The 20,571-nt window shown below is 41.7% G+C and overlaps 6 pseudogenes across 5 annotated transcripts in view; 4 read left to right on the top strand and 2 right to left on the bottom strand.

The window, feature by feature from the left end:
- Positions 1-5,615, bottom strand: part of LOC100411992 (rab11 family-interacting protein 1 pseudogene) — a 26,791-nt pseudogene extending 21,176 nt beyond the window's left edge.
- The window catches only part of LOC100403415 (ATP-dependent RNA helicase DDX18 pseudogene), a 365,505-nt pseudogene that overhangs the window by 105,386 nt on the left and 239,548 nt on the right, over positions 1-20,571 (top strand). The gene's annotated exons all lie outside the window — the stretch shown is intronic.
- LOC144581236 (biogenesis of lysosome-related organelles complex 1 subunit 5 pseudogene) overlaps positions 1-20,571 on the top strand; it is a 340,887-nt pseudogene that overhangs the window by 105,386 nt on the left and 214,930 nt on the right. The window lies entirely within an intron of this gene.
- LOC100409123 (spindlin interactor and repressor of chromatin-binding protein-like) overlaps positions 1-20,571 on the top strand; it is a 339,975-nt pseudogene that overhangs the window by 104,474 nt on the left and 214,930 nt on the right. The gene's annotated exons all lie outside the window — the stretch shown is intronic.
- LOC100411275 (E3 ubiquitin-protein ligase makorin-1-like) overlaps positions 1-20,571 on the top strand; it is a 145,428-nt pseudogene that overhangs the window by 104,474 nt on the left and 20,383 nt on the right. Inside the window, exon 3 of the transcript XR_616475.5 lies at positions 1-20,571. This exon is cut by the window's left edge and continues 91,282 nt beyond it. The product of XR_616475.5 is annotated as an E3 ubiquitin-protein ligase makorin-1-like (transcript).
- Positions 14,478-15,770, bottom strand: LOC100404409 (actin, cytoplasmic 1 pseudogene; annotated as a pseudogene). The gene has a single exon (XR_013531808.1). The product of XR_013531808.1 is annotated as an actin, cytoplasmic 1 pseudogene (transcript).

Below are 20,571 nucleotides of genomic sequence, written 5' to 3'. Positions count from 1 at the left end.
ATTAGTGCATGCAAATACTGTTTCATTGATCTTTTCTATTGTTTTTCTAGACTCTAGTCCATTTGTTTCTGCTCTGGTTTTTGTTTTGTCATTTCTTCTTCTAACATTGGGCTTAGTTAGTTTGTTCTTTTGCTTGTTCCTTGAGGTGTAACATTCGGTTATTTAGTTGAGATCCTTTTTTTTTTTTTTTGAGACGGAGTTTCGCTCTTGTTACCCAGGCTGGAGTGCAATGGTGCGATCTCGGCTCACCACAACCTCCGCCTGCTGGGTTCAGGCAATTCTCCTGCCTCAGCCTCCAGAGTAGCTGTGATTACAGGCACGCATCACCCAGCTAATTTTTTGTAGCTTTAGTAGAGACGGGTTTTCACCATGTTGACCAGGATGGTCTCGATCTCTTGACCTCGTGATCCACCCGCCTCGGCCTCCCAAAGTGCTGGGATTACAGGCTTGAGCCACCGCGCCCAACCCGAGATCCTTTTATTATGATTATTTAGTATTTATTGGTATAAAATTTCCTCTTAGAACTGCTTTTTCTGTACTTCTTAAGTTTTGGTTGTTGTGTCTCCATTTTTGTTAGTCTCAAGATATTCTAAAATTTCTTCTTTGTCATAATATTAATAGTTTTTCAGAAGCATGTTGTTTAATTTTCACATATTTGTTAATTTTCCATGATTTTTTTTTTTTTGAGACGGAGTTTCGCTCTTGTTACCCAGGCTGGAGTGCAATGGCGCAATCTCGGCTCACCGCAACCTCCGCCTCCTGGGTTCAGGCAATTCTCCTGCCTCAGCCTCCTGAGTGGCTGGGATTACAGGCACGCGCCATCATGCCCAGCTAATTTTTTGTATTTTTAGTAGAGATGGGGTTTCACCATGTTGACCAGGATGGTCTCGATCTCTTGACCTTGTGATCCACCCACCTCGGCCTCCCAAAGTGCTGGGATTACAGGCTTGAGCCACCGCGCCTGGCCCCATGATTCTTTATGTTATGGATTTCTAGTTTTATAATGTTGTGTTTGGAAAACATACTTGTTTTTTTTGTTTGTTGTTGTTGTTGTTGTTGTTTTGAGACAGAGTTTCGCTCTTGTTACCCAGGCTGCAGTGCAATGGCGCGATCTCGGCTCACTGCAACCTCCACCTCCTGGGATCAGGCAATTCTCCTGACTCAGCCTCCCGAGTAGCTGGGATTACAGGCACGCGCCACCATGCCCAGCTAAGTTTTTGTATTTTTTTTTTAGTAGAGATGGGGTTTCACCATGTTGACCAGGATGGTCTCGATCTCTTGACCTCGTGATCCACCCGCCTCGGCCTCCCAAAGTGCTGGGATTACAGGCGTGAGCTACCGTGCCCAGCCTGGAAAACATACTTGATACAATTTCAGTCTTCTTAAAAGTGTTAAGACTTGTTCTGTGGCATATATATATGTCTCTCTCTCTCTCTCTTTCTCTCTCTCTCTCTGTGTGTGTGTGTGTGTGTGTGTCTGCATATTTTTAGAGGTAGGGTCTCACTATGTTGCCCAGGGTGGCCTTGAACTTCTGGGCTAGGCTCAAATGATCTTTCTACCTGAGCCTTCCAAAGTGCTGGGATTACAGGTATGAGCTACTGTGCCTGGCCTGTGGCCTATTATATAATCTATCCAGGCGAATGTTTCATGTGCATTGAGAAGAATGTGTATTCTGTTGCTGTTGGGTTGAACTTCCATATGTCTGTCAGGTCTAGTTGGTCTAAAGTAGGTCAAGTTCAATGTGTCCTTATTGATTTTCTCTCTAGATGAGCTGTCCAATGTTGAAAATGGAATATTGAAGTTTCCTCCTATTATTGCACTGCAGTCTTTGTCTCCCTTTGAATATCTTAATGATTGCTGTACATAAGTGCTGTAATTTTAAGTGCTATAATGTTAGGTGTATATAAATTTACAATTGCTACATCCTCTTGATGTATTTACTCCTTTATTACTATATAATGACATTTTTCATCTTTTGTTATAGTTTTTTTATCCCCCAAAGTCTATTTTTTTAAATTTTGGGACAGAGTCTTGCTCTGTCACCCAGGCTGGAGTGCAGTGGCACAATCTCAACTAACTGGAACCTCTGCCTCCTGGGTTCAAGTGATTCTAAACTGCCTTAGCCTTCTGAGTAGCTGGGATTATAGGTGCTCACTACCATGCCTGGCTTTTTTTTTATATTTTTACTGGAGATGGGGTTTCACCATGTTGACCAGGCTGGTCTCTAACTCCTGACTTCAGGTGATCTGCCCACCTCAGCCTCCCAATATGTTGGGATTATAGGCATCAGCCACCACACCCGGCCCTTAAAGTCTATTTTGTCTCAAATAATTGTAGCTACCATCCTAGATGTTTAATTGGAAAATAATTTAAAATAATAATAATAATAATAATAATAATTGTAGCTACCTCTATTCTCCTTTTTGTTAGAATGTCATTTTCCATTTCTTCAAGTTTGAGTTTCCTTTAAGGTTAAGTGAGTCTCTTAAAGGTAGCATATACTTGGGTCTTGTTTTTAATCCATTCTGCTATTCCAGTTTTTATTGGAAAATTTAATCCATTTACATTTAAAGTAATTATGAATAAGGACTTACTAGTGCCATTTTGTTAATTATTTTTGGTTGTTTTGTAAATCTTTTGTTCCTTTTTTTCTCTCTTACTTTTTTTGTGATTTGATGCCTGTCTGTAGTAATATGCTTTGAATATTTTCTTTTTATCTTTGGTATATCTATTATAGACTTTTGTAGTTACCATGAGGCTTACATAAAACATCTTATATTGGTCAGGCATGGTGGCTCACCCCTGTAATTCCAGAATTTTGGCAGGCTGAGGCGGGTGGATCACCTGAGGTCAAGAGTTTGAGACCAACGTGGCCAACAAGTTGGCTCCATATCTACCAAAACCCTGTCTCTATAAAAAAATACAAAAATTAGCAGGACATGGTGGTACATGCCTATAGTCCCAGCGACTTTGGACGCTGAGGCAGGAAAATCACTTGAACCCCTGAAACTGAAGTTACAGTTAGCCATGATTGCACCACTGCACTCCAGCCTAGGTGACAGAGTGAGACTTCATCTCAAACAAACAAAAAAATCCCATCTTATACGTATAACAGGCTATTTTAAGCTGATAAAAACTTAATTATATAGATATGAGCTGAGATGAGTAAAAAATAATAACAATTTTTATTACATACATAGATCCTACAATTTTACTCCCTATCCTCTCATGTTTTATGTTTCTGATGGCAAACTTTACATCTTTTTATAATTTGTATCCCTTGACAAATTATTATAGATTGAATTGTTTTAATAGCTTCATCTTTCAATATTTATACTAGAGATCATTGATTTATGCACTCCAATTACTCTATTAGAGTGTTTTGAATCTGATGATGTATTTACTTTTACCAGTGGATCTTATGCTTTCATATGTTTTCACATTAATAATTAGGATCCCCCTTTAGCATTTCTTGTAAGGCAGGTCTAGTAGTGATAAACTCTCTCAGCTTTTGATTGACTTAGAAAGTCTTTATCGCCTTTTTCTTTTTAAAAGATAAGACTGCTGGTTACAGTATTCTTGGTTGACAGTCTTTTTTTTTTTTTTTTAAGCTTTTTGAATATGTCATCTCACTCCCTCCTGGACTGCAATGTTTTTGCTAAAAATTTCACTAATAGTTTTATAGGTGTTTCCTTACATGTGATGATTCACTTTTCCTTTGTTGCTTTCAGCACTCGTTGTCTTTAAATTTTGATAATTTTAGTATGCTGTGTTTTGGTGTGAGTGTATTTAGATTTATCTTATTTGGTGTCATTTGAGATTTCAGATTCTGGCTTTCTTTCCTTTTCCAGGCTTGTGATGTTTTCTGTCATTATTTCTTTGAATATGTTTTCCATCCCTTTCTCGCCTCTCCTTCTGACATGTCAGTGATGCAAAATTGTTCTGCTTGATGTTTTCCCATAAATACCTTAAGCTTTCTTCACTATTTTTCATTCTTTTTTCTTTTTTTCACTCAGATTGGATGATTTTCAGTGACCTGTCTGAGTTCACCAATACGTTCTTCTTCTTAATATAGTCTGTTGTTGATCCCCTTCTATTGCAGTTTTCAGTTTATTCATAATATTCCTTAGGTTTATGATTTTTGTTTGGTACTCTTCTCTACTTTCTATTTGTAGAAGTTCTCAATTTGTTCTTGTATTGTTCTCTTGACTTTGGTGAGTATCTTCATGGCCACTACTTTGCGTTCTCTATCAAGTAAATCACATTACTTTACTCAGGTTGGTTTCTGGAGATTTATTTAGTTTTTTTGGGGGGACCATATTCTCCTGTTTTATAATATTTCTTGACTTTCCATGTTGGTTGCTGTGCATTATCTAACACCACTATGTCTCCCAGTCTTGTCAGACTGGCCCAATATAGAAGAAGGGCACTGCCAATCCGTCCAGCCAAAGATTTTAAGGTGTGTCTCAAATCTTTGTGTTTGTCCAGGCTTCTATTTTGTTTTTGGTGCCCACCTGGAGCTTAGAATATGCTAGGCCCCATCAGTACTTTAAGTCCAGAAAGGTAGGAGCCTGACTCTCTAGATATAGCTAAAATGGTTGGAGGGTTGGTTCTATGTTTCAGTTCTTTATATCTTTATGGTCAAGCTGAGCATGGATATTAAGTTCTCACTCTATCTGCACTAAGCTAGGTAGTAAATATGTGGCAAAATTTGTACTCATGTTCAGGCTGCACCCTTTGATCCTAAGGAGCTAGCTGCTGGATGTGAACCCATCATATGTCCACCTTTCTGTTTTTTGTGGTCTAAGGTCACTAAGGAATGCAAAGCTTCATTTACTCTCAGTGGTAGTTTGTTAAGAAGATAGTCTCTTGGGTGGGAGTATAGAAGTTGTGGCACAGAGCACATGGCCAAACATCTTCCAGGAACAATGGGAGGCCTGGGGTGAGCCAGAGAAAAGGCTCATGAACTGCCAAACTCTGGCTGCAGCTGCTAGTGGGCTATTGTTTGTTTGCCCCATTGCCTCCCCAGTGGAAGTTTATTAGAACTCAGGCCATCAAGTAGCCACTGGAAGGGTGTGCCATACACCCCTTCTGGGGAGAAAATAGGAGCTGTATATTCCTTCTCCTTTTATGCAATGCTCTAAGAAGATGTAGTTCATAAGCATGTGTGCATACCTTAACAGGTATGCAAAACTTTGTTCTGTCATCTAAGAAGACTCATGTATGCCTAGTGCTTTCTGCTACCAGAGCTGTTGAGATTCACATGGAGTGGCTGGCAAAATATTGGAGAAGTTTTAAGATTATAGTCTCAAACCTTTTGGAAGGCCAAAAGATTTTAATGAGACAGGCTGAAGGTAGCCAGTTCTTACAATAGAGCATTAAGTCATAGGGTAAAGATTAGAATAATAAAACCTTCCCCAGATAAGTATGTTTACTCCGAATTCCTTTGTCCCTACTCTAATTTGTTTACTCATGTAAACTTTGTGCTGGGTGGCCCTCACAGGGGGATGTTGAAGGGGAATTACCTGTGAATGGTGTTTATTCTGGGCCCTGGAACCAAAAGCTTTTATCATTTGTAAAACCACTCCTTTAGCAATGTCAATTATCACAAGCATGTTGACTTAGAAACTCTGTTATTAAATCTATACTGAATAAATGTGAGGAGGAACAGGGAATCATGGTCAGTTAGTTGTAATTGCCCTCTGAAAGCAGTTGATGACCATCCCTAATCCACTCAACACTGTATTCTGTGTGTGTGAATGCATTCATTCATCTGTTGCTGAGTCAGGGTCTGCAGGACAGACCTTCACAGGTGGTGATCAATGTCTAAGGTGGTGACACCAACGTTATCAGTGTCTCAGATTGTGACCCTGATGTGACACTTGTCACAGCTGGTGCCTGAACAGGGACATCTATGTGATCAACACCACAGCTGGTGCCCTGTATGAGGAAGTCAATGCCATGCAGAGCTAAGAGGTTTAGGATGGAGTTCTTTGGGAGGGAGCTATAAAAGTTGTGACACTTGCTGCATGGCCAAACCTCTTCCAGGGAGAAATAGGGAGCATTTTATTTTTTGACATGGAGTCTTGCTATGTTGCCCAGGCTGGCCTCCTACTCCTAGGCTGAAGTGATCCTTTCATTTAAGCCTCCCAATTAGCTGGGACTACAGGCACATGACACTGCACCTGGAAGGAGCTGCATTTTAAAAATAAAATTTCGGATTCAGGGGATACATGTGCAGTTTGCTACAAGGATATATTGCATGATGCTGAGATTTAGGCGTCAATTGATCCCATTACCCAAATAGTAAATATAGAACCCAATAGATAGTTTGTCAACCCTCCTTCCCCTCTTTTGGAGTCTCCAGTGTCTATTGATCCCATGTTTATATCCATGTGTACCCATTGGTTAGCTCCCACTTATAAGAGACAATATACAATATTTGGTTTTCTGTTTTTGCATTGTTTCACTTAGGATAATGACCTCCAACTGCATACATGTTGCTGCAAATGACATGATTTCATTCTTTTTCATGGCTGCATAGGATTCCATGGTATATATGTATCATATTTACTTTATCCAATTCACCACTGATAGGGATCTAGGTTGATTCCATATCTCTTCTATTGTGAATAGTGCTGTGATAAACTTACAAGTGCATATGTCTTTTTGTTAGATCAACTTATTTAATTTGGATATTTATTATTTCATTTTGCCTTGCTATAAAAGAATACCTGAGCCTGGGTAACTTATAAAGAAAATAGATTTATTTTGGCTCATAGTTCTACAGACTACAAGAAGAATGGAGCCATGATCTGCTCTGGTGAGTGCCTCAGGAAGCTTAAAATTGTGGCAAAAGGTGAAGGGGGAAGAGGTTCATCACATGATGAGAGGGATCAAGAGAAAGAGCCACAGAATTGCTAGGCTCTTTTCAACCACCAGCTCTCATATGAACCAACAGAGCAAAAATTCACCCACAACCATGAGGAGGACACCTATACATTCATATGAGAGATCTGCCCTCATGACCAACACACTTACCATCAGCCCTTACCTCCAGCATTTGTTGGGGTGGGGGGAGCTGTCATATTTCAATACGAAATTTGGAAGGGAAAAATATCCAAATGATATCATGTATATACCCAGTAATGAAATTGCTGGGTAGAATGGTAATTCTATTTTCAGTTCTTTGAGAAATCTCAAAACTGCTTTCCACAAGGGCTAAACCAATCTACCATCCCACTAACAATGTATAAGCATTCCCTTTTCTCTGCAATCTTAACAACATCTTTTATTTTTTGACTTTTTATTAATAGCCAATCTAACCTGTATGAAATAGTATCTCATTGTGGTTTTGATTTACAATTCTCTGGTGATTAGTGATGTTAAGCATTTTAAAAAATACATTTGTTGGCTGCATGTATACCTTCCTTTAAGAAATGTCTGTTCACGTCTTTTGCCTCCTTTTTAATGGGGTTGTCTGTTTTTGCTTGTTGACTTGTTTCTGTTTCTTATAGCTTCTGGGTTTCAGTCCTTTGTCAGTTGCAAAGTTTTCAAATATTTTCTTCCCATTCAGTAGGGTGTTTGTTTATTCTGTTGCAAGTTTCTCTTTCTTTGCAGAAGCTCTCTAGTTTAATTTGGTCTCCATTGTCAATTTTTGTTTGTGTTTCATTTGTTTTGAGGACTTAGTAATAAATTGTTTGCCTAGGTCAATATCTAGAATAGTATTTCCTAAGTTTTATTCTAGAACTGTCTAACTTTGAAATCTTACATTTAAGATTTAATCCATCTTGAGTTAATTTTGGTATATGGTGAGAAGTAGGAATCCAGTTTCATTCTTCTGCATATGATTAGTTACATTTCCCAGCACCATTTATTAAACGGGATGTGCTTTCCGCATTGTTTGTTTTTGTCAGCTTTGTCAAAGATCATTTGGTTATAGATGTGTGGTCTTATTTCTGCATTCTCCATTCATTCCTTTGGTTCATGCATTTATTTTTGTACTAGTCCCCTTATGTTTTGCTTACAGTAGCCTTGTAGTATAATTTTTAGTCAGGTAACATGATGCCTCTAGTTTGTTCTTTTTGCTTAGGACTGCTTTTGTTATTTGGGTTCTTTTTTAATTCATATGAATTTTATAAGTTTTTTCTGCTTCTGTAAAAAAAGACTTGGTAGTTTGACAGGATCTGCATTGAATCTCTAGATTGCTATGATCGGTTTGGACATTTTAATGATATTGATTCTTCCAATTCATGAGCATGGAATATTTTTCCATTTGCATCATCTCTGATTTCATTCAACAGTATTTGGTAGTTCTCCTTTTAGAGATTTTTCCCCTTAACAATTAGATATAATTTAGATATTTTGTGCCTTTTTATTACTACTATTATACTTTAAGTTCTGGGGTACAAGGGCAGATCATGCAGGATTGTTACTTAGGTATACACAGGCCACGATGGTTTGCTGCATCTATTTCCCCATCACCCACATTAGGTATTTCTCCTAATGTTATCCCTCCCCAATCCCTGACCCTCTGCTATCCCTCCCCTAATCCCTAATGCCCAACAGACCCCAGTGTGTGATGTTCCCCTTCCTGTGTCCATGTGCTCTCATTGTTCGACACCCACTTATGAGTGAGAACATGTGGTGTTTGGTTTTCTGTTCTTGTGTCACTTTGCTGAGGATGATGGTTTCCAGCTTCATCCATGTCCCTGCAAAGAACATGAACTCATCCTTTTCTTATGGCTGCATAGTATTTCATGATATATATGTGCTACATTGACTTTATCCAGTTTATCATTGATTGGGCATTTGGATTGGTTCCAAGTCTTTGCTATTGTGAACAGTGCCACAGTGAACATACATGTGCATGTGTCTTTACAATAGAATGATTTATAATCCTTTGGGTATATACCCAGGAATGGGATTGCTGGGTCAAATGGTGTTTCTATTTCTAGATCCTTAAGGAATCACCACACCATCTTCCACAATGGTTGAACTAATTTACACTCCCACCAACAGCATAAAAGTGTTCCTATTTCTCCATATTCTTTCCAGCATCTGTTGTCTCCAGATTTTTTAATGATCGCCATTCTAACTGGCGTGAGATGGTATCTCAATGTGGCTTTGATTTACATTTCTCTAATGACCAGTGATGATGAGCATTTTTTCATATGTTTGTTGGCTGCATGTCTTCTTTTGAAAAGTGTCTGTTTATATCCTTTGTCTACTTTTTGATGGGGTTGTTTTTTTCTTGTAAATTTGTTTTAGTTCTTTGCAGATTCTGGATGTCAGCCCTTTGTCAGATGGATAGATTGCAAATATTTTTTCCCATTCTGTTGGTTACTGATTCACTCTAATGATTATTTCTTTCACTGTGCAGAAGCTCTTACATTTAATTAGATCCCATTTGTCTATTTTGGCTTTTGTTGCCATTGCTTTTGGTGTTTTAGTCATGAAGTCCTTGTCTATGCCTATGTCCTGAATGGCATTGCCTAGGTTTTTTTTCTAGGATTTTTATGGTGTTAGGTTTTATGTTTAAATCTTTAATCCATCTGGAGTTAATTTTTGTGTAAGGCATAAGGAATGGGTCCAGTTTCAGCTTTCTGCACATGGCTAGCCAGGTTTCCCAATACCATTTATTAAACAGGGAATCCTTTCCCCATTGTTTATTTTTGTCAGGTTTGTCAAAAATCAGATGGTTGTAGATGTGTGATGTTACTTCCCAGGCCTCTGTTCTATTCCATTGGTCTATATCTCTGTTTTGGTACCAGTACCATGCTGTTTTGATTACTGTAGCCTTGTAGCATAGTTTGAAGTAAGGTAGTGTGATGCCTCCAGCTTTGTTCTTTTTGCTTAGAATTGTCTTGGCTATGCAGACTCTTTTTTGGTTCTATATGAAGTTTAAGGTGGTTTTTTTCTAGTTTTGTGAAGAAGATCAATGGTAGCTTGATGGGGACAGCATTGAATCTATAAATTACTTTGGGCAGTATGGCCATTTTCACGATATTGACTCTTCCTAAGCATGAACATGGAATGTTTTTCCATCTGTTTGTGTCCTCTCATTTCCTTGAGCAATGGTTTGTGGTTCTCCTTGAATAAATCCTTCACGTCCGTTGTTAGTTGTATTCCTAGGTATTTTATTCTCTTTGTAGCAACTGTGAATGGGAGTTCACTCATTATTTGGCTCTCTGTTTGTCTGTTACTGGTGTATAGGAATGCTTGTGATTTTTGCACACTGATTTTGTATCCTGAGACTTTGCTGAAGTTGCTTATCAGCGTAAGGAGATTTTGGGCTGAGATGATGGGGTCTTCTAAATACACAATCATGTCATCTGCAAATAGAGACAATTTGACTTCTTATTTCCCTGATTGAATACCCTTTATTTCTTTTTCTTGTCTGATTTTTCTGGCCAGAACTTACAATACTATGTTGAATAGGAGTGGTGAGAGAGGGCACCCTTGTCTAATGCCAGTTTTCAAAGGGAATGCTTCCAGTTTTTGCCCATTCAGTATGATATTGTCTGTGGGTTTGTCATAAATAGCTTTTGTTATTTTGAGATATGTTCTGTTGATACCTAGTTTATTGAGAGTTTTTAGCATAAAGGGCTGTTGAATTTTGTCAAAGGCCTTCTCTGCATCTACTGAGATAATCACGTGGTTTTTGTCTTTGGTTCTGTTTATGTGATGGATTACATTTATAGATTTGTGTATGTTGAACCAGCCTTGCATCCCTGAGATGAAACTGACCTGATCATGTTGTATAAGCTTTTTGATGTGCCGTTGGATTTGGTTTGTCAGTATTTTATCGAAAATTTTTGCATCAATGTTCATCATGGATATTGGCATGAAATTTTTTTTTTTAGTTGTGTCTCTGCCAGGTTTTGGTATCAGGTTGGTGTTGATCTCATAAAATGAGTTAGGGAGGATTCCTGCATTTTGTATTGTTTGGAATAGTTTCAGAAGGAATAGTACCAGCTCCTCTTTGTACATCTGGTAGAATTCGGCTGTGAACCTATCTGGTCCTGGAGTTTTTTTGGTTGGTAGGCTATTAGTTGCTGCCTCAAATTCAGACCTTGTTATTGGTCTACTCAGGGATTCAGCTTCTTTTTGGTTCAGTCTGGGAGGGTGTAAGTGTCCAGGAATTTATCCATTTCTTCTAGATTTACTGGTTTATGTACAGAGAAGTGTTATAGTAATTTCTGATGGTAGTTTGTATTTCTGTGGAATCGGCGGTGATATCCTCCTTATCATTTTTTATTGCATCTATTTGATTCTTCTCTCTTTTCTTTTTTATTAGTCTTGCCAGCAGTCTAATCTGTTTTGTAAATCTTTTCCAAAAACCAGCTCCTGGATTCATTGATTTTTTGATGAGTTTTTTTTTTTTTTTTTTTTTTTTGTCTCTATCTCTTTTAGCTCTGCTCTGATCTTAGTCAGTTCTTGTCTCTTGCTAGCTTTTGAATTTGTTTATTCCTGCTCCTCTAATTCTTTTAGTGGTGATAATAGGGTGTCGATTTTACATCTTTCCTTGCTTCTCATGTGGGCATTTAGTGCCACAAATTTCCCACTAGACACTGCTTTAAATGTGTCCCAGAGATTCTGGAACGTTGTGTCTTTGTTCTCACATTGGTTTCGAAGAACATCTTTATTTCTGCCTTTATTTCATTATTTAACCAGTAGTCATTCAGAAGCAGGTTGTTCAGTTTCCAAGTAGTTGTGCAGTTCTGAGTGAGTTTCTTAATCCTGGGTTCTAATTTGATTGCGACTGATGTGATTTTCATTCTTTTGCATTTGCTGAGAAGTGATTTACTTCCATTATGTGGTCAATTTTAGAGTAAGTGCAATGTGGTTCTGAGAAGTATGTATATTCTGTGGATTTGGGGTGGAAAGTTCTGTAGATGTCTATTAGGTCTGCTTGGTCCAGAACTGAGTTCAAGTCCTGGATATCCTTGTTAATTTTCTGTGTCATTGATCTGTCTAATATTGACAATGGGGTGTTAAAGTCTCCCACTATTATTGTGTGGGAGTCTAAGTCTCTTTGTAAGTCATTAAGAACTTGCCTTATATATCTGGGTGCTCCTGTATTGGTTGTGTATATATTTAGGATCGTTAGCTCTTCTTGTTGTATCGATCATTTTACCATTATGTAATGTCCTTCTTTGTCTCTTTTGATCTTTGTTTTTTTAAAGTCTATTTTATCAGAGATGAGAATTACAGCTCCTGCTTTTTTTTGCTCTCCATTTTCTTGGTAAATCTTCTTCCATCCCTTTATTTTGAGCCTTTGTGTATCCTTGCATGTGAGATGGGTTTCCTGGATACAGCACACTGATGGGTCTTGACTCTTTATCCAATTTGTCATTCTGTGTCTTTTGATTGGGGCATTTAGCCCATTTATATTTAAGGTGAATATTGTTATATGTGAATTTAATCCTGCTATTTTGATACTAGCTGATTGTTTTGCCCATTAGTTGATGCAGTTTCTTCATTCTGCCAATAGTCTTTACAATTTGGTACACAAAACCATGTGTAGTGTTTCCTTCAGGAGTTCTTGTAAGGCAGGCCTGGTGGTGATGAAATCTCTCAGTAGTTGTTTGTCCATGAATGATTTCATTTCTCCTTCACTTATGAAGCTTAGTTTGGCTGGATGTGATTCTGGGTTGAAAGTTCTTTTCTTTAAGTGCCAAGAACCAGCTCAGCCAGGAGACTCCCACCCAGGATGGGCTGAAGGCATTACAAGGCAGTGAGAGGCAGTGACCTAGATAGCCAACAGAGTGGATCTACTCTGGGGACCAACAGCCTGAGAGCCTGTGGGCCTTGCAGCTCTCCAGAACTGAAGGCCCTGAGCAGAGATTAATCCATGCATTTATTTGTTCTTTGACAGGTGATTCTTATTAACACACAGGTGTGTTACATGCACATGTAACTCAGGAATATACCAAGTAGGCAGCCGTTACCCACCTATCACTACTTACAAACTACAAGGTATCCTCCACAAAGGAGCCATGGGGGCAGGGTAAACTTAATGTTTCTCAACATTTGAGGATGTTGAATATTGGCCCCCACTCTCTTCTGGCTTGTAGAGTTTCTGCTGAGAGATCCACTGTGAGTCTGATGGGCTTCCCTTGGTGGGTAACCCTGCCTTTCTCTCTTGCTTCCCTTAGCATTTTTTCCTTCATTTCAACCCTGGTGAATCTGATGATTATGTGCCTTGGGGTTGCTCTTCTTGAGGAATATCTTTGTGGTGTTCTCTGTATTTCCTGACTTTGAATGTTGGCCTGCCTTGCTAGGTTGGGAAAATTCTCCTGGATAATAACCTGAAGAGTGTTTTCTAGCTTGGATTCATTCTCTCTGTCAAATTTAGGTACACCTATCAAACATGGATTAGGTCTTTTCACATAATCCCATATTTCTTGGAGGATTTGTTCATTTCTTTTCACTCTTTTTTCTTTAATCTTGCCTTCTTGTTTTATTTCATTGAGTTGATCTTCGATTTCTGATATCCTTTCTTCTGCTTGATTCATTCAGCTACTGAAGCTTCTGTATGCTTTGTGAAGTTTTTGTGCTGTTTTTCAGTTCCATTAAGTTGTTTATGTTCTTCCCTGAGCTGGTTATTCTAGTTAGCATTTCGTCTCACCTTTTTGCAAGGTTCTTGTTTCTTTGCATTGGGTTAGAGCATACTCCTTTATCTCAGAGAAGTTTGTTATTACCCACCTTCTGAAGCCTGCTTCTGTCAATTCATCAAACTCATTCTCCATCTAGTTTTGTTCCCTTGCTGGTGAGGAGTTGTGATCGCTTGGAGGAGGAGAGGCGTTCTGGTTTTTGATGATTTCAGCCTTTTTCCACTGGTTTCTTCCCATCTTTGTAGATTTGTCTACCTTTGGTCTTTGAAGTTGGTGACTCTTGGATGGGGTCTCTGAATGGACATTCTTTCTGTTGATGTCAAAGCTATTTCTTTCTGTTTTTTTTTTTTTTTTTTTTTTTTTAAGGTGTGCACTTTATTCAACTGGTCTCAAGTCAGTGTACAGGTAAGCCCTGGCTGCCTCCACCCACTCCCAGGGAGACCAAAAGCCTTCATACATCTCGAGGGACAAAAAAGGGGTAGCCAGAGGCTAAAATCTTTCAAAATAAAACAAAATAAAAAAAGTATTAAGGCGAAATTTAAAAATTTTTTTCATTACATAATTTACAACAAAAGCAATGCTGTTACCTCCCATGTGGACTTGGGAGAGAACTGGGCCATTCTCCTTAGAGAGAAATGGGATGGCTTTTGGGAGGGCAAGGGACTTCCTGTAACAATGCATCTCACGATATTTGGAATGACTTAAAAAAAAACAATGTACACAATCAAGTCCTCGGCCACATTGTAGAACTTTGGGGGATGCTCGCACCAACCGACTGCTGTCACCTTCACCGTTCCAGTTTTTAAATCCTGAGTCAAGCCAAAAAAAATAACCAAACCAAAACAAAAAACAAATAAAGCCATGCCAATCTCATCTTGTTTTCTGCGCAAGTTAGGTTTTGTCAAGAAAGGGTGTAACGCAACTAAGTCACAGTCCGCCTAGAAGCATTTGCGGTGGACGATGGAGGGGCCGGACTCATCATACTCCTGCTTGCTGATCCACATCTGCTGGAAGGTGGACAGCGAGGCCAGGATGGAGCCACCAATCCACACTGAGTACTTGCGCTCGGGAGGAGCAATGATCTTGATCTTCATTGTGCTGCGTGCCAGGGCGGTGATCTCCTTCTGCATCCTGTCAGCGATGCCAGGGTACATGGTGGTACCACCAGACAGCACTGTGTTGGCATACAGGTCTTTGCGGATGTCCACGTCACATTTCATGATGGAGTTAAAGGTAGTTTCGTGGATGCCACAAGATTCCATGCCCAGGAAAGAAGGCTGGAAGAGTGCCTCAGGGCAGCGGAACCGCTCGTTGTCGATGGTGATGACCTGACCATCGGGCAGCTCATAGCTCTTCTCCAGGGAGGAGCTGGAGGCCGCCGTGGCCATCTCCTGCTCGAAGTCCAGGGTGACGTAGCACAGCTTCTCCTTGATGTCACGCACGATTTCCCGCTCAGCTGTGGTGGTGAAGCTGTAGCCGCGCTCGGTGAGGATCTTCATGAGGTAGTCAGTCAGGTCCCGGCCAGCCAGGTCCAGATGTAGGATGGCGTGGGGGAGGGCATACCCCTCATAGATGGGCACAGTGTGGGTGACTCCGTCACCGGAGTCCATCACGATGCCAGTGGTACGGCCAGAGGCGTACAAGGAAAGCACAGCCTGGATGGCCACATACATGGCTGGGGTGTTGAAGGTCTCAAACATGATCTGGGTCATCTTCTCACGGTTGGCCTTGGGGTTCAGGGGGGCCTCAGTAAGCAGCACGGGGTGCTCCTCAGGAGCCACACGCAGCTCGTTGTAAAAAGTGTGGTGCCAGATCTTCTCCATGTCGTCCCAGTTGGTGACAATGCCATGCTCGATGGGGTACTTCAGGGTCAGGATGCCTCTCTTGCTCTGGGCCTCGTCACCCACGTAGGAGTCCTTCTGACCCATGCCCACCATCACGCCCTGGTGCCTGGGGCGCCCCACGATAGAGGGGAAGACGGCCCGGGGAGCATCGTTGCCCGCGAAGCCGGGCTTGCACATGCCGGAGCCGTTGTCGACAACAAGTGCAGCGATATCATCATCCATGGTGAGCTGGCGGCGGGTGTGGACGGGCGACGGAACGGCAAGGGCGAGGCTTTGTGTTCGCGGGGTGGACGCGGTCTCGGCGGTCTTCTTTCTGTTTTTTAGTTTTCCTTCTAACAGTCAGGCTCCTCTGCTGTAGGACTGCTGGAGGTCCACTCTAGACCCTGCTTGCCTGGGAATCACCTGTGGGGGGCTGCAGAACAGCAAGGATTGCTGCCTGTTCCTTCCTCTGGTAGTTTCATCCCAGAAGGGTATCCACCAGATGACAGCCAGAGCTCTCCTGTATGAAGTGTCTCTTTGGATATACGGGGATAAGGGAGCCCCTTGAGGAGGCACTCTGTCCCTTATCAGAGCTCAAGTGCTATGCTGAGAGCTCCGTTGCTCCCTTCAGAGCTGCTGGACAGGGACGTTTAAGTCTGCTGAAGTGGAACTCACAATCGCCCTTATTCCCAGGTGCTGTGTCCCAGGAAGGTGGGGCTTTATTTATAAGTCCCTGACAGGCTGCTGCCTTTTTTCAGAGATGCCTTGCCCAGCAAGGAGGGAGTCTAGTCAGTCTGCCTGCAGAGGCCTTAGTGAGCTGCCATGGGCTCTGCCCAACTGCTGGGTAACCTTCCTTGCGATTTTGTTTACACATTTAAGGTTAAAACTGCATCAGTAATGGAGGACTCCCCTTCCTCGCACCGAGCTTGACCATCCCAGATAGAGCTTAAACTGCTGTGCTGGCTGTGAAAATCTCAAGCTGTGCTGGCTGTGGAAATCTCAAGCCAGTGGGTTTCAGTTTGCTGGTCTTTGTGGCAGTGGGACCAGCCAAGCCAGATTACATGGCTCCCTGCCTTCAGCCCCCCTTTTTTCAGGTGAATGGGTGGTTCTGCCTTGTAGGCACTCCAGGCTCTGACTAAAATGGCCACTCAGTTTTGTGCTGGAAACCCACGGCACTGGTGTTGACAGGCACCAATGGGAATCTCCTGGTCTGTGGGCTGAAGAGACTGTGGGGAAAGTGTAGTATCTGAGCCAGAGTGCCAGGGTGTCCAGAAAAGTCCCCGATGGCCTCCCTTGGGTAGGAGAGGGAGTCCTCTGGCCCCTTCCTTGCACTTCCCAGATGAGGCAACACCCCACCCTGCCTCAGTTTGCCTTCCTTGGGCTACACCCACTGTCCAACCAATACTATTGAGGTGAACCTGGTACCTTGGTTGGAAATGTGGAGATCACTTGCCTTCTGTGTTGCTCTCGCTGGGAACTGCGCTCCAGAGCTGTTCCTATTCAGCCATCTTCTAAAGGCTCCCTTTGTGGCTGTTTTAAGTGGGATTGCATTTTTATTTGTTTTTCAGCTTGAATGTCATTGTTGTATAGAATGCTACTAATTTTTGTACATTGATTTTATACCCTTAAACTTTGCTGAAGTCATTTGTCAGGTATATGAGTCCTTTGGAGAAACCTTTAAGGTTTTCTAGGTATAGAATCATGTCATCAGTGAAGAAAGATAATTTGACTCCCTCTTTCGATGTCTTTTATTTCTTTCTCTTGCCTGATTTCTCTGGTTAGGACTTCCAGCACTATGTTGAAAAGGAGTGGTGAGACATTCCTGTATTGTTCCACTTCTTGAGGGGAGTGATTCCAACTTTTGCCCATCCAGTATAATGTAGGCTTTGGGTTTTTCATAGGTGGCTCTTACTGTTTTGAGGTATGTTTCTTGATGCCTAGCTTGTTGAGATTTTTTTTTTTTTTTAAGGATATTGGATTTTGGCCGGGCGCGGTGGCTCACGCCTATAATCCAAGCACTTTGGGAGGCCGAGGAGGGTGGATCACAAGGTCAAGAGATCGAGACCATCCTGGCCAGCATGGTGAAACCCCGTCTCTACTAAAAATACAAAAATTAGCTGGGCATGCTGGCGTGTGCCTGTAGTCCCAGCTACTCGGGAGGCTGAGGCAGGAGAATTGCTTGAACCCAGGAGGAGGAGGTTGCGGTGAGCTGAGATCGTGCCATTGCACTCCAGCCTGGGTAACAAGAGCGAAACTCTGTCTCAAAAAAAAAAAAAAAAAAAAAGGTATTGGATTTTATTGATTTTTTTTCTATATCTATCGAGATGACAATTTAGTTTTTGTTTTGACTTCTCTTTGTGGTGAATCATATTTACTGATTGGCATATATTGAACCAGATTTTCATCTCAGGAATAAATCCTACTTGATTATGTCAATGTTATCTCTTTGACATGCTGCTGAATTCAGTTTGCAAGTATTTTCTTGAGGAGTTTTCCTTTTTTGATTTGGTTCTCAGCTTGAGTTATTGGTGTATAAAAACGCTATTCATATTTGTATGTTTGTTTTGTATCCTGAAACTTTACTGAAGTTGTTTGTCAAGTCTAGGAGACTTGGAGGAATCTTTAAGGTTTTCTAGGTGTAGATACATATCAGCAGTAAAGAGAGATTATTTGTCTTCATCTCTTCCTATTTGTATGTCTTTTCTTTCTTTCTGATTCCTTTGGATTTTTCATCAGGGATATTATTCTATCATTTTTTTGTGTGTGTGTATCTTTGTCAGATTTGGTATCAGAATGATATTGGTTTCATAGAATGAGCTAGGAAGGAATCCGTCTTCAAGTTTTTAAAAAAAATTTCAGTAGGATTAGTATCAGCTCTTTGTATGTGGAAGAATTCAGCTGTGAAAGCCTCTGGTACAGAGTTTTGTTTTTTCTTTTTTTGGGTTTTTTTTTTGTTGGTTGGTAGGTTTTTTAAAATTACTGATTCAATTTTGTAAGTCACTCTTGGTCTGTTCAGGAATTCTATTTCTTCCTGCTTCAGTCTTGAGAGGTATTATCTTTCTAGGAGTTTAGTCATTTCCCTTAGATTTTCTAGTTTGTGTGTATAGAGATGTTTATACTAGTCCCCGAGGCTCTTCTGTATTTCTGCAGGATTAGTTGTAATGTCACCTTTGTCATTTCTGATTATGCTTACTTGCATCTTCTGTCTCTTTTTATTTATTTTTTTATTATTATTTTTGAGATGGAGTCTCACTCTGTCACCCAGGTTGGAGGGCAATGGCACAGTCTTGGCTCACTACAACCTCCACCTCCTGGGTTCAAGTGTGATTCTCCTGCCTCAGCCTCCAGAGAGGCTGGGATTACAGGCGCACACCACCACGCCTAACTAACTTTTGTATTTTTAGTAGAGAAGAGGTTTCACCATGTTGGCCAGGCTGGGCTGGAACTCCTGACCTCAAGTGACCTGCCCACCTCTGCCCACCAAAGTGCTGGGATTATAGGCATGAGCTACCACGCCAGGCTTTCTCTCTCTTTTTAAAAAATCTAGCTACGGCGAGTGAGGCGTGGTGGCTCACGCCTTAATTTCAACACTTTGAGAGGTGGAAGCAGGCGGATCACCTGAAGTCAGGAGTTCAAGACCAGCTTGGCCAACCTGATGAAACCCCGTCTCTACTAAAAAGTACAAAAAATAGCCGGCCGTGGTGGCACGGATCTGTAATCCCAGCTGCTCGGGAGGCTAAGGCAGGGAGAATTGCTTGAACCCGGCATGCGGAGGTTGCAGTGAGCTGAGATCACGCCACTGCACTGCAGACTGGGTGACAGTGCCAGATTCTGCACCACAATAAACAAACAAACAAACAAACAAAATCTAGCAAGCAGAGCCAGTGGGGACCGGGTGGGTGCCTCAGTCCCCTTCCCCTCCCCTTGCCTGGCCTCGTGGTCTTCTCTCAGCAGCCGGACCGGAACTGTATGATCCTGGAAGTTCCGAGCCTTAGCTGTGTGGAATAAACAGTAATGGCGGAGGCTGTAGCTCCCGGAACAACGGCCACAACATTAGGAGCAGTAGTGGTAGCGGTGGTGGCGGCAGCAACCTCCTGCACCCCGATCCCCACAGTCACCGCCCCATTCCTGGGTGGTGGCAGTGACAGCAGCCACAGCTGGGTAGCCACGGCCACCACTGCAGCGGTGGTAGCCGCTGGCTGGACTGAACAGGTCACCTTGCTGTTATATTATGCATGGAGTTTGTAAGACAGAGATAACTGTGGATACTTACATGACCTCTCTGACAGTTCGTATGGTGTAGTGTGCAAGTATTTTCAGCGAGGGTACTGTGTTTATGGAGACCGCTGCAGTTATGAACATAGCCATTGAAACAGGAAGAAGCAACTGCTACAGAGCTAACTACAAAGTCATCCCTTGTTGCTTCCTCAAGTCTCTCATTGATAGTTGAAACAAATACAGGTGAAGCTGAGTCAAGAAATTCAAACTTTGCAACTGTAGGAGTAGGTTCAGGGGACAGGGTGAATGCTATTGAGTTTGTTCCTGGGCAACCCTACATTGGCCGTACTGCACCTTCCTGCACTGAAGCACCCCTGCAGGGCTCAGTGACCAAGGAAGAATCAGAGAAAGAGCAAACTGCCATGGAAACAAAGAAGCAGCTGTGCTCCGATGCTGCAGTGGGAGAGTGCCGATACGGGGAAAACGTGTCTCCACAAAGATTCATGTGACATGTGTGGGCTGCAGGTCCTGTATTGGATAGATGCTACCCAGAGATCACAGCACATAAAATGGTGCAATGAGGCCCATGAGGAGGACATGGAACTCTCATTTGCTGTGCAGCACAGCAAGGACATGTTGTGTGGGATCTACATGGGGGTGGTCTATGAGAAAGCCAACCCCAGTGAGCACTGCTTTGGGGTCCTCTCCATCTGCAACCACACCTACTGTCTCAAGTGCATTCGCAAGTGGAGGAGTGCTAAGCAATTTGAGAGCAAGATCATAAAGTCCTGCCCAGAATGCCGGATCACGTCTAACTTTGTCATTCCAAGCGAGTACTGGGTGGAGAAGAAAGAAGAGAAGAAGAAACTCGTTCAGAAATACAAAGAGGCAATGAACAACAAGGCACACAG

This window comes from Callithrix jacchus, chromosome X (assembly GCF_049354715.1).
Source record: "Callithrix jacchus isolate 240 chromosome X, calJac240_pri, whole genome shotgun sequence".
Lineage (NCBI taxonomy): Eukaryota > Metazoa > Chordata > Mammalia > Primates > Cebidae > Callithrix > Callithrix jacchus.
Note: the sequence above shows the minus strand (reverse complement) of the source record. Positions and strands in the feature narration are given on the sequence as shown.